This window comes from Balearica regulorum, chromosome 1 (assembly GCF_011004875.1).
Source record: "Balearica regulorum gibbericeps isolate bBalReg1 chromosome 1, bBalReg1.pri, whole genome shotgun sequence".
In the NCBI taxonomy this organism is placed as follows: domain Eukaryota; kingdom Metazoa; phylum Chordata; class Aves; order Gruiformes; family Gruidae; genus Balearica; species Balearica regulorum.
Genome location: NC_046184.1, coordinates 72,282,160 through 72,294,006, shown reverse-complemented (window position 1 = coordinate 72,294,006; position 11,847 = coordinate 72,282,160). Strand labels below are relative to the sequence as shown.

Sequence of the window (11,847 nt, the reverse complement as noted above, 5' to 3'; positions counted from 1 at the left end):
AAGGACTCTTCTGTGCAGTGAGTCATAGCCTGCTTCTGGCTACATCTGCCGCTTCCATTGTCCCAGAACAACCCTTCTGGCTGCTGGTATCACGCTGGCCCTGCCCAGTGCTGAAGCAAGTAAGAAAGAGTAGACTGGATGTGGCAGATCACAACCTTTGGCCAAAAGGTAATGTTTGCAAGGTGAAGATGATTAATCTCTTAACAGGTGACAAAGGTAAGAACCGTTTCTCTGCCAGCAAGCTTCCAAGAAGCAGCTGCGGTGGGGCAAAGCAGGATTTGATGTGAGCTAGAGACAACTAAAGGGTTCACGTGAAAAAGGAAGGCAAAAATCCAGGCTATCACAGTCTGGATAGCCTGTCTGGAGGCAGCTTCACAGTCGACAAGAATCAGAATGTTCTTTGTTAGCCACAGCAAGTAAGTAGGGCCACAAAGTCTCTGGTAGGACAATGAAAATGGCCCCGCTGAGTATAGGGAGAGGTAAGCCTAACCAGGAACACAATATTCTTTTACTGAGCGACAGAGACAGTGAAGGCAGATGTCCGAAGATCAAGCGTTAGATCTTCCAGCAAATCTGGCAAGATTCTAAGTAGATTGTTATGACTTTTAATTTTGGCAGCCAATTTTATCTGATTGTTATAATAAGTCAGAGACCTCCCAAGTGCAAAAGCTGAGCAAGAGATCAGATATGAATTGTTTTTTTTTCCCAACCTAAGCTTCAACACCAATCAGTTTTATATGTTCTACTTCCAAGTGCCAAAAATTGTTAACACACCAGTAAGTCAGGGCTCCAACAGCAAGCTCAGCTCTGTGTATTGAAATGGGGAGTTTCTTATGTGAAAAATGAACCCTTGGAAACTATGGATCAGGAAGCCTTCCTGTCTAAGAAGAGACTTCTTCAAATGTCACTTCTATAGAAGAATTATATTACAGTACTCATAATTCATGTTATCAATAACAGCTACTTAACACCATCCTAATGGAAAATAAATTGAGTTGTTATACTCTGTGTCTTAAAGAGGAATTAGAGAGACAAAAGCATAAATAAATTCACATTTTTGTCATGTACCTGAATATTAGCTGGCCTGAGAGAGAAGAATTCTTATCTTGCTCTTCACAGTATGTGCATAGCTTTTAACTTCTGGGGAAGTGATGAACCATATCTAAAAAAAATGTTATTAAAGTGGACACCAAATTTTTGGTAAGACAATTATTAATCTGTTTCAGAGAAGAGCAGAGCAAATTATTATGAATTGTTTCCCTGCTCCAGTGGTGTGCAGCGTCATGTGAATTGTGTCCTAATTCAACCAAAAGTTTTATCTGTTTGGGGAAAAGGGAGGGGGAGAAAAATTATGTTGTGCATGCCTCAAAATTCTGAAGCTGTCATGCTTAATAAATCACAGCATTTCTGAAATCGACTACTAGTGTTCTGAACATATCCCCATTCTCCTTTCTGTGATGAGAAATTCACTTCTACTTCGTATTTTCGTAGCTGAGCGAGTGCTCCGGGGGCACGTACAACTTTCCTATTTATTTATTTATATTTTAACACCAAGAAAAGCTTATAATGTTATGACAGAACAATGACCTGCCATAACATTACTGGGAAAGGCTCAGCTTTTGGCCTTATGAAGGGATTACGTTTTTTCTGGCCTTGGAATCAATTGTTTGCTTACAAAGGGAAGAAAATAAAACCTGCTTCCAAAGGTTAAAAAAACGAAAAAAAAAAAAAAAAAAGATATGATGTGAACATGCTTAGAGCACCCAAAATCCTGTGATATCTTCCTGGTGTTCTGAAAACTGCTGCTTTGACAAAGATAGGATGGAGAAAGGTGCATTTACATTTTACTGCCAGCTAATAGGGCTGGGCACTGCGCCATGTTGATCACAGGTACTGATCCAAGAAGCAGCTCCCCATTGACTGGAGAAAGTCCAGAAACATTTCCCATGGGGAAATCCTCAAACAGTACATCCTCAAGGAGCGTACATCTGCCACCAGGGCAAGCAGAGACACATAAGAAAGACAAAGAGAAGGGCAAGAAACTGTGAGAAGGAAAGGGGAAAGCAGTGTTTGAATGCAAGTCCAGAATCTATCCAGATGTTCAGAACTGACAGGGGACTGAGATCTACAGCTAGTTTCCATTCCCACAAAAAGTGATTAAATTAGCTCCAGCACTCAAGCAACTCGTCCTTCCTCCTCCCAGGACTCCTTTCACTGTTGTCACGCTTCCGTGTTCACTGTGCTTCATTAGCCTCACTTTCCTCTTCTCTTCTCTACTCTCTCGGCTCATCTAGTGCCAGACTCTCTCCTGTGTTTCCGTATCTGCTGGCGTAACTGAGTAGCTTGTATCCATCTTCTGACTTATCGTTCAGCTACTATACGTCTCAGGGCCGTATACAGAGCTCTAGACATCACTGGCAAATAAAGAACATGAAGCAGAACCTTGAGCTCTGTGGAGGCCTGTTTGTTTTGGCTGTCACTGCAGTTTTTATTAATAAATGCCTCCTGGTAGACTAGACTCTATTTATCACGACATATGTTATCTAGCTTATGTTCTTATACAGTATTTATTACAAAATTTAAGTTGTGCACAAAACTATTTCTCTCTCTCTTCCCAGGCAGTGAGAAGAATGGTTATGTTATTTTAATGAATATGCTTGTCATGTTATTATTGAGCAGCTTTGGTTAAAGAAGTGATCTTTGTTTTTTATTTTGAAAATGTGAAATTTGTGGTTGCTGTGGTCCTTTCCCATTGGACAAGGATTTCTGATCCATCTGCACATTAATAATTCTGCAACTCATTTTTTTGCTCAAATCTCCCAATTGTGGATTTTTCCCAGACCTCTTTAGCTACTTCTCTTTCCAGCCTTGCCTATCTGATTAATTCAACGCTTGCTTTCACACACCAGATGCTGTAATCAAGAGGGTTGCTAGACTATCCCAGCTGAAAAAGGAAACGTCCATTTCCACACTTGCCAGCACCTCCTCCAATATTGCAACTGAACCCTAGCTCTTGAAAAATCCTGGTTAGGATTACAATGAAATTTTGAGAGAAAACATGCATCTAATCTAATTTGAGGGCATGAAAAATTCAGACTAGCTTCAGACAAGAGAGCCTAATATTGTGGCAGTTTTCCAAATGAAACGTTCTAAAAAAACCAGGGTGCATCTCTTAGGTGGGGTCTGATCCCTTAGAAGGATGAATACCTTTCTGGAGCACCAAAGTCAGGTTGTATCAAGCAGACAAGTGAACTTGTCAATGTAAAGCCTAGATTTCTGCACAACTTCACCTCTGCTGGCTAAAATGGGTGAAAAGTGCAAACACATCTTATGATTATCTAATGTTAGAAGCAGTATCTTAACAAAAATGAAGCAAGAATGCACCTTTTCTAGTCTCAGAAACACCTACATTTATAGAATAGCAAGGCCTAGATTTGGTTGGAATGGGCAAAGTCTGTAAATGCTACATATAGAGTATGTCATATCTTTTCTTAACATGAAGTTGTGTACCGTCTTGTTCTTTTCCCTTCTCAGGAGAGCTTTAGTAAAGGTATTGTGCAAAACATTGTCTTGAGTAAGTTCTATTATGCTGAGCCAGCTTGATAATTTTAGTGTTTACTGTCTCGCTTCACAGGTCCTTACATTCACAGTGATTTATACAAAGTGTTCTGTTTTGTATCTCTTACAAACTGTTTTAATACTGCACTAGGTAAACAGAATGTCATCAGATTTCCAGTCCTTCCTGGGTAATTTTCCCCAGTTATGTAAATGTTTATCTTAATTCTACTTCTTCCTTTGCACTTTTTAAAAATATTTTTGCTCCTTCTCTGTACTGAGCCAGTGTGATAACCATCCTGCAGAATGGAGACAAAAGAATACCAGGGCTGGATGCCAAGGAGCAAGGCTGCAAGTACCCGGCCAACAGCGTCGTCTTTGATTACCAGTTATCCAAGAAGGCATAAAACAGCTTAGAGATCCTGTTTAGCATTATTACCCAAAACCTCCAAATACACCCAGTGAAAAGCTTCAGTGAGGTAATTCAGCAGTTTAGCTCCTTGTGTTTACGTAGTAAAACTAGTTGCTCCTGTGAACATATTCACAGGTGTACCAGTGCCAGACACGTACACAGCAGTAGAAGTTTAGATCAAGACTTGATTCCCCTGGTTACTTTTCCCACCATCTAACCTGTGTTGTATTTGGCAAACAAGCTTCTGGGGAAAGGGAACAGCATGCAAAGTGCTGGCAACAACATTCTGTTTGATATGCTTAAGTTAATTAATAGAAAACAGCTCATGTCAACAATGTTTACATTTCTCATGCTTTCTCTCTTTAACCACTTGAACTGAACTGTATAAAAAGCACTTTAGAATCTACTATGTGTATAAAAAATCAGTACTCCTCCAAATAAGTTTGTCAGCGTACAAAGTTGTTGATAGGTTTGGGATCATTTCCATAGCCAAATAGTGAATCTAACTCAGCAGAAGACACTGAAACTTCAGTACAAGCTTCCTTCCAGACAAGTGCTGCTTTCTTTCCAGCTAGCAAAAAATATAATATACGGGACCAGATAACTACAAAAATCCACAGATTTCAGTGGGCGGAATTCTGAAGATAACCATCTTATTTCAGCAGACTTTGGGGAAAAAAAAAATACCACCACCACTAAATAAACAATTCAGCTTGCAAGAGGTTGACATATTAATCTTTCTGCTTGGAAACCCAAAATTCTACCTGCCTCTATTACAAGTGATCCTTGTATCACCCTTTTGTTTGGACACCCATCTGCTACCAGTTTCAAATTTAGTTAGTGAAATACACTTAAGCATGTGTTTTAGTAGCACAGATGAATTCCTCCTTAATTGCTCACACCTTCTATGTTAAGTTTCTAAATATGGATATGCAAGCAAGAAGCCTACTCTGATTTGATAGGATTTGATGGTTTGTTTCTTCAGTCATGCCAATGTGGACAACCTATCTCTCTCTCCTATGACTATATAAGGAGCATAAAAAAAAAGGGACCAATTCCTAAGCTAAGCTTCTACACGGTTAAGATGTTTTAATTTAATTTTGTGAATATGCAAACCCACTTATCATCCAAAAGTGAGAGTAGGTACTCTGTAGTACATAGCACTCAATACTGGCTCATCAGTCAGCAGCTGCGAGAGATAACGCAGTACTGTATTTACCGACTGAGGCTGGAATCAGGGACTTTCTGTATATGACTTACGCTAACGTAAAGCAAATGAACTGCTCAGCCTGGATGAACTTAACATCCCTGTGGTGTAGTTTACAGAGGTAAACCAGAAATAACAACAGCCAAGCAGAGCCAAGTCAGACTGCAAGGCTTTGTGGGCCAGTACGATAATGCAGACACCCCCGGCTGGGAGGTAGCGTATGGTGCCACGTCCCTTGCCCAGAACTGTGCTACACCTGGACCAGCGGGTGCTTCTCCATGGCAAGTGCTCTTCCGTAACGCAGTCATGCATAAAGAGAAGTAGGTATAAACCACAATTAGAGAGGACACTTCCCTCTGTAGCTTTCCTGCACTTTTTGGTACTCTCAAGCATTTTTGTAGTCCCGGTGGGTTTACTGTTTTGTTTTTGTTTTCTACTAGTAACAACCACGGAAAATGGGAAATGAGGTACATAGTTGATCTTCTCAGGTAAAATGAATGGCTGAAGCAGAAGGCAAAGGTTATTTATGATCTCCTCCATAGGGCCAAGAAGAAGTTTTCCAAAAAAGCAGGACTAAAGTTAATCTATATTTCGTTTTCTCCAGCTGCAAGACGACTGCCGTGCTTTTGTTGTAATACAAGCTTTGGCGAAAGAAGAAATGGCAAGAAGAACTGGCAAGGGCAGGGACAGAGACACAGAATGAAATGGATTTAATTTCACACCAGATGATTTCCACAAATTGTAGAAACAGTAAAGAAAACATGAATAGTATTTCCACTGAGCATGATATGGAATTTTTTAGACCGTCTCTTAGAGGGAAAAATATCCAAAACATCTTTAGGGCTGAGCTGAACAAGTTCACTGGAAGTTAATGGAACTCATTTTCCTAACCCCCTGAGCACTTAAGGAAAAAATCTTACCATATACATGAAAGCTGGAGAAGGACACTTTACAAGGGCATGCAGAGATATGACAAGGGGTAATGGCTTTCAGCTGAAGGATGATAGATTTAGATTAGATATTGGGAAAAAAGTATGCTCTGTGAGGGTGGTGAGGCACTGGAACAGGTTGCCCAGAGAAGTTGTGGATGCCCCCTCCCTGGAAGTGTTCAAGGCCAGGTTGGATGGGGCTTTGGGCAACCTGGTCTAGTGGAGGGTGTCCCTGCCCATGGCGGGGGGGGTGGAACTAGATGATCTTTGAGGTCTCTTCCAACCCAAACCATTCTGTGATTCTATGATGATTCTGTGTTTTCTGCTCATTGACAAAAGCAATCAACTGCTTCTAAAGACCAAGAATATAAAAAAAAAAAGGTAATTTAGTTTTCAGTCTCAGTCTGACTACTTCTCCTGCATCTGGCACAGTCACTCATTTCCAGGAAAAGTTTAAAATCTTCCTGTTTTACCCAGTAGCACCCTGATCTCTAGTATTCATGGGCACAAAGATAGGTTAAAAGCACTTGAAAAGAACAGAGCTGACAGCTGGGTCTGGCAGCAGAACTTGCTTTTCCTCTCTTCCCAGAGAAGCATTTATGGCCTTTGTGGCTCGTGTAAGGATAGACACATGCATACCTTATGCAGTCCCCAGTTTGTGTACTTACCTCACTCATATACCATGCCATCATAACGAACAGAGCTATGAAGAACATACTTGAAGCCTTCAGTTAAAAGGAGGTGCCACAGCCAGTGCAGAGTCACTCCAGCTACATGAAGTAAATGCAGAATGGTGCTGTCTCACCCACAGAAGGAACACAATCTCTTCTGCTGCTGGAGGGAGGGAAAGAGGATGCAAAAGTTATCATGTCAGAGGGGTGAATCATGTCAGAGGGGTGAATGTAAAAAAAAAAAAGAGTTGAGCACAGCAACACTTGGAAATTTCTGAAGATTCTAAGGAATGGGATTCAGCTTTCTGATTCAGGTCAAATCTCCTGATTTAGGTTAGAAGGTTACTGTCTCTGCAAAGGGAAGGTACATTGCAATATTTTGCACATGAAAAAAAAATTGGTGAATTTTGCCTGAGTTTATATGCACAAAAAGCATAGGTGAATATCACCCTGAGTATGTGTTTTTCTCCCTAAGAAGTATGATTTCCAGATCAAACATACCTTTGATTATGCTTTAAAGCAAAGGACCAAGAAGAATTTCTCTCTCGATGTTTCTGCAATACAGAGTATAAATAATACTTGAGGAAATATCCATTCATTGATGGGACTAGTCAGAACCAGAATAAAATGATTACCACCAATAGTTTTGCACTATTGCTTTCCCCCAACACAATCAGAAGGATTAGTACCAGCATTCCTCTTTCAACAAGAGCAAAACTAAGTAATTCTATTTATTGATAGGAACACCCTTTTTGCTCAAAATCAGTGCAATGCTGAAAAGGAGGAGCCTAGTTTAGGACTTAAAAGGGGGGGACAGAGAGCAGAAATGTTTATCTGAAACCCTACCACCTCTTCCACCCTTGCTCAAGTGACTGACCCTCAGGAAATGTTTTAAGGCCAAGGAGTTTATCCCTTAAATGGAGTGATTTGATGTGTTTGTGGAGTGGGTGCTTTCATTACAACTGTTTTTAAGTTGCCTATCTATCTGAAACTATTGTTCTTTTGTGCATAGAAAGGAAAAGCAGTATAAATAAACTAAAACCAAAATAAGATACCTTAATGCAGGTATGTATTTTCCTTGATTTCAAAATACCAGGTTTTAGAACCAAAATGGCTAAAACTATTTTCTTCACAGTTTGTTTTTTTTAAATAAGCCACATGCTTTCTTTCATTAAAAAGCCTAATCACTTGATATTCAAAATGCTTTTGACTAGGTAAAGTGGTTATTTTTACCTCCAGTTTTAGGAAAAAAAGATCATTTTTTTTAAAAAAAAAAAGTCTCCAATGGATTTTAGCCTAACTGTGGGGACCGTGATTGAATGGAAATGCTAGGAAAAGGTATGTATCTACGTATCAAACCTACATTCTTCTACCTCTTTCGAGCCTAAAATAAATCTTTTGCCTCTGGACTCCTTACTGTTCTCATTCCTGATATGGGCAGCCTATTTAAAAGCAGCTACTCAGCATGTCGCACGCATGCAAACCCCTTCTGGTGGTGTAAATCATCTGCGTCAGTACCCGCAGGAGGGAGGGAGGGCACCACTCGTGTAGCTGGTTTCCCCGGGGCAGCGTGGGACCTTTGCAATAACTCGGTACCTCTCCTTCTTCGGTTCCCAGTGTGAGAGAGGTTGAGGGAACATGGCCAGAGCATTGCTCTATTTCAGCTGTTCTTGGCCATTGTATCAGCCTCTCGGGGCCATAGGAAGTGTAATGTAATGCTGTTCTAAATTTATGTCCCAGGCTGGACCAAGATTAGGGGAAGTTTTTAGGTCTCCTGCTGTGTTTTCAGCGCTGTTTCCTGGGGCAGGGGAAAGGGAAGGGGAAGGGAGAAATACTTACTAGAGAGTTAAATTGATTTAAGCTGAAGAAGACAGAAAATACGGATCTCCCCATCATCATGTTTAAAGACTGATTTTTAAATTGGATGCCTTTGCTTTAAATGTGAGTTTCAGCATTGTATCTTTCATCCCTCTCTACAAAACACTTCTCTCCCACCTTGCTCGTCCTGCTTCTGAATTAGCCCATGCATAAGAACCAAGAGGAGATGCGACTCTGGAAAGTCACATAGGATGACTTACAGTGACAGCAATCAAATCAAATTATGTGTGTTCAACAAGATCAGCTCAAATATAGATTGATTAACTTAGTCTTTATCTCCCCACAACTCTAAGTACAAAAACATTAAATTAAAGATGAAGCAGTTATCTGCCAATGGCATGCTACTGGGAAAGGGTTAATTGTGAGAAAACATTATCTATGGCCAACAGGCATTTGTTCTCTTAACCTTTATGCTGTTTAAGTCAACAATAATAGGTTCAAATTATGCTGGGATCTGGAGAATCCCTACAGAAAGAGTGCTATACACAGGATTTCCCATGAAATTGTCCCTGACCAGGCTCTGGAACCTGAATATTTATGACTGACTTGGACAAGGTGATATGTGCCAGGCTTATACAGCACTAGAAAGAATCTAGAAAAGTATATTTAATAACATAATGAAGTTTGAAATTTATTGTAACTTTAATATTGAAGGATTTAAAAAGCAATTAAACTGCTTTAAAATAGCAAAGAATTTATGGGAATGCAATGTGGATTGGAACAAACAGGCCTAAATCAACACTGGCTTGGAAGTCTAGTAAGGACTAGATCTATGGGAGGTAATTCAGGAACAGATGCATCAAATTAATTCCAGTAATATTGGAGTGTTAAAAATGGCAACAGAAGCCAGCTTTGTTCAATAGAATGGAAAAATAATCATCCATTCTCTCCCTTTCCACCCCCAAGGAGTTGGATTTTCCCGGCACAGCCATTCATTGGTGGCAGCAGATGCACCAAAATGTCTGGCACCAACAAACTGAAGACAAATTAAAAACATATGGGGGGGGGGGGGGGCAGTGGCGGGCGGGGACAGGGAGAAAAAAAACCCCAAACCCACAAGTGTACATAATTGCAAAGAGTTGAAGCTGCATTTCATGTTTTACACTGAAGTCTTAAAACAGATATCGCACCTGAAATAGTGAAGTAATGGTCAGTACAGCATCTGAGGCGAGAAGCAATTTAACTTACCTTAAAAGCATTGTATTTTAGTCACTGTGTACACTCAGTCCCCAGCATTAGTTCTGTAGATGTGACTCCTTACCACCACTGGATTCCCTCTGCCACGCTCAGCTCTTGAGGGCAGACAGCGCTTTGGAGCACTCAGTGATCCCATATGCAGGGGATATATACGGCCTGTATACTTCACTTGAACAGAGTTAGCTTTCAGGTACTGTGGAGATGGAGACTGCTAATGGCTGGAGTTTTCAACAGAGGTTTTCATCCAAAAGTACCTCCAGTTACTCTTCACATTTACTTGCAAGCTATACTGAAATTGTTTCTCAGGTTATTCATTCACACCATAGCGGTGAGTGCGTGGAGTTGCATGACAAAACTACGAAGCATTTTAGGAGGAAACGAAAAAGGACTGCATCTCGGAGGCTCGTGCGGAAAGTACAGCAGTTATAGTAATTTCTAGTCACAACTGGAAGTGGATGAGCAAGTCACAATTTGTTCAGGAAATTTATCACTTTTCTCAAGAATTGTCTGCGAACAGACTGTGACTTTTATTAATTTGTCTCCAGTTGGCAAGGGTACACCAAATATTTTATGTGAATGAATCCTGGCCAATGGATTGCTCACAGACTTATGTCTGTTCTAATTGCTTCAATATTCCTGCTTTGACATTCAAGCTGACGAGGATTAGATCAAGCCCCAGTTACCAACAGATACAGTTTCATTCCTAAACTAATGAGAAATTTACCTTTTAGACAGAAGATAGCCATAGAAATCTTCCCCTCATTTAAAACAAAGCATAGCAAATCGGAAACAGATCTCTGGCACTGACAGAAAGGCAAGGAGGAAATAGAGAAAATATTGATTAATGAGATTTATTTGTGCTACGGATGGCGATCAAAGGGGAGCGAATGCAGCACGTAGCACTCACCACTGCTTTTTAAAACCAAAATTCCTTTGATGTGCAGCACAGTATCCGGCCATTATGGGAATTAAAAGAAAAGCCATGAGACCATTATTAATAAAAGTTTAAACTGAACAGCTTCAGGCACCAGGCACATAGTACCAAGGTTTGTGCTTTTTAAATGACCAGCTGGGGAATAATTATGATAAATTATGTCTAACTGTTATTTGGTTTTAGTAAACAAAGCCTCTTGATGCAAACAGTAGTATAGTTTCCATACAGAGGAGACTGCATAATTACAGAGTGGATAAGCATTTAAGCAAAAAAGACTTCGAGAACAAAGAAGAGGCTCCCTACGAGCAGAGTGGCTGTGGGGACCGTCCCCAGCAGTGCCAGGGAAGCTGCACCACACTCAGCAAGGGAGCAGAAGTGTCACACGGCTACGCGTGCGGGGAGCATTAACAGCTTTTCACCCTCCCCTCCCGATTCCTGCTTGCAGATCTCTGCTGGCCTCTCCTTTCGCCTGGGCTCCCCCAGGGAGGCTGCTCTGCTCACCCAAACCAGCTCCAGTCCCCACTGGGGTCACATAACCTGTGCCGTTGCAGCTGGTGCTGCCAAGAGCTCAGCACCCTCAGCCCAAAAAGGGCCACCCCTCCGGTTTTTCCACTCTTTGTGGTGCTGTGAAAGCTTTCTTCTCAGGCAGGGTGAACTCGAGGCTTTGTACCAGCTCAGACAGCATTCAATTTTGCCAAGGTCCAGCCTGGGCAAGGTTGTTCCTGCCATGTGAAGGGGCAACGAGTCAAAGGGACGTCTCCGGAGGGTCAGGCTGGCAGCAGCTCTTGGCACCTGGGGAGGCAGGATGAGGCGGCAGCTTCGGTGAGGAGCTCCCACCCACACTTGCAGCCTGCCCCCGAAGCCACCAAAGGAATCGGGGAGCTCTGACAACCCGCTGCCTCACCAAAGGCTTGAGCTGATCCCACCTGCAGCCCCTGTCCATAAGCCGTCATGCATCCTCCCACCATAAAAGACCTCACCCATACAGGCATTTGTCACGGCGGCGGTGTCCCTCACGATGCTCTGTAAAAGTTCTGACACTCTTTCGGTTTCATAAAATGCAT

The 11,847-nt window shown here is 41.5% G+C and overlaps 1 long non-coding RNA gene across 1 annotated transcript; it reads right to left on the bottom strand.

Annotated features, from left to right (window-relative positions):
• Positions 1-6,781: 6,781 nt before the first annotated feature.
• LOC142600073 (uncharacterized) lies at positions 6,782-9,966 on the bottom strand. Its single transcript, XR_012833536.1, has 3 exons — positions 9,841-9,966; positions 7,276-7,328; positions 6,782-6,934 (listed from the first exon to the last, which is right to left on the bottom strand). It is a non-coding gene; the product is annotated as an uncharacterized LOC142600073 (long non-coding RNA).
• Between the last annotated feature and the right edge of the window lie 1,881 nt (positions 9,967-11,847).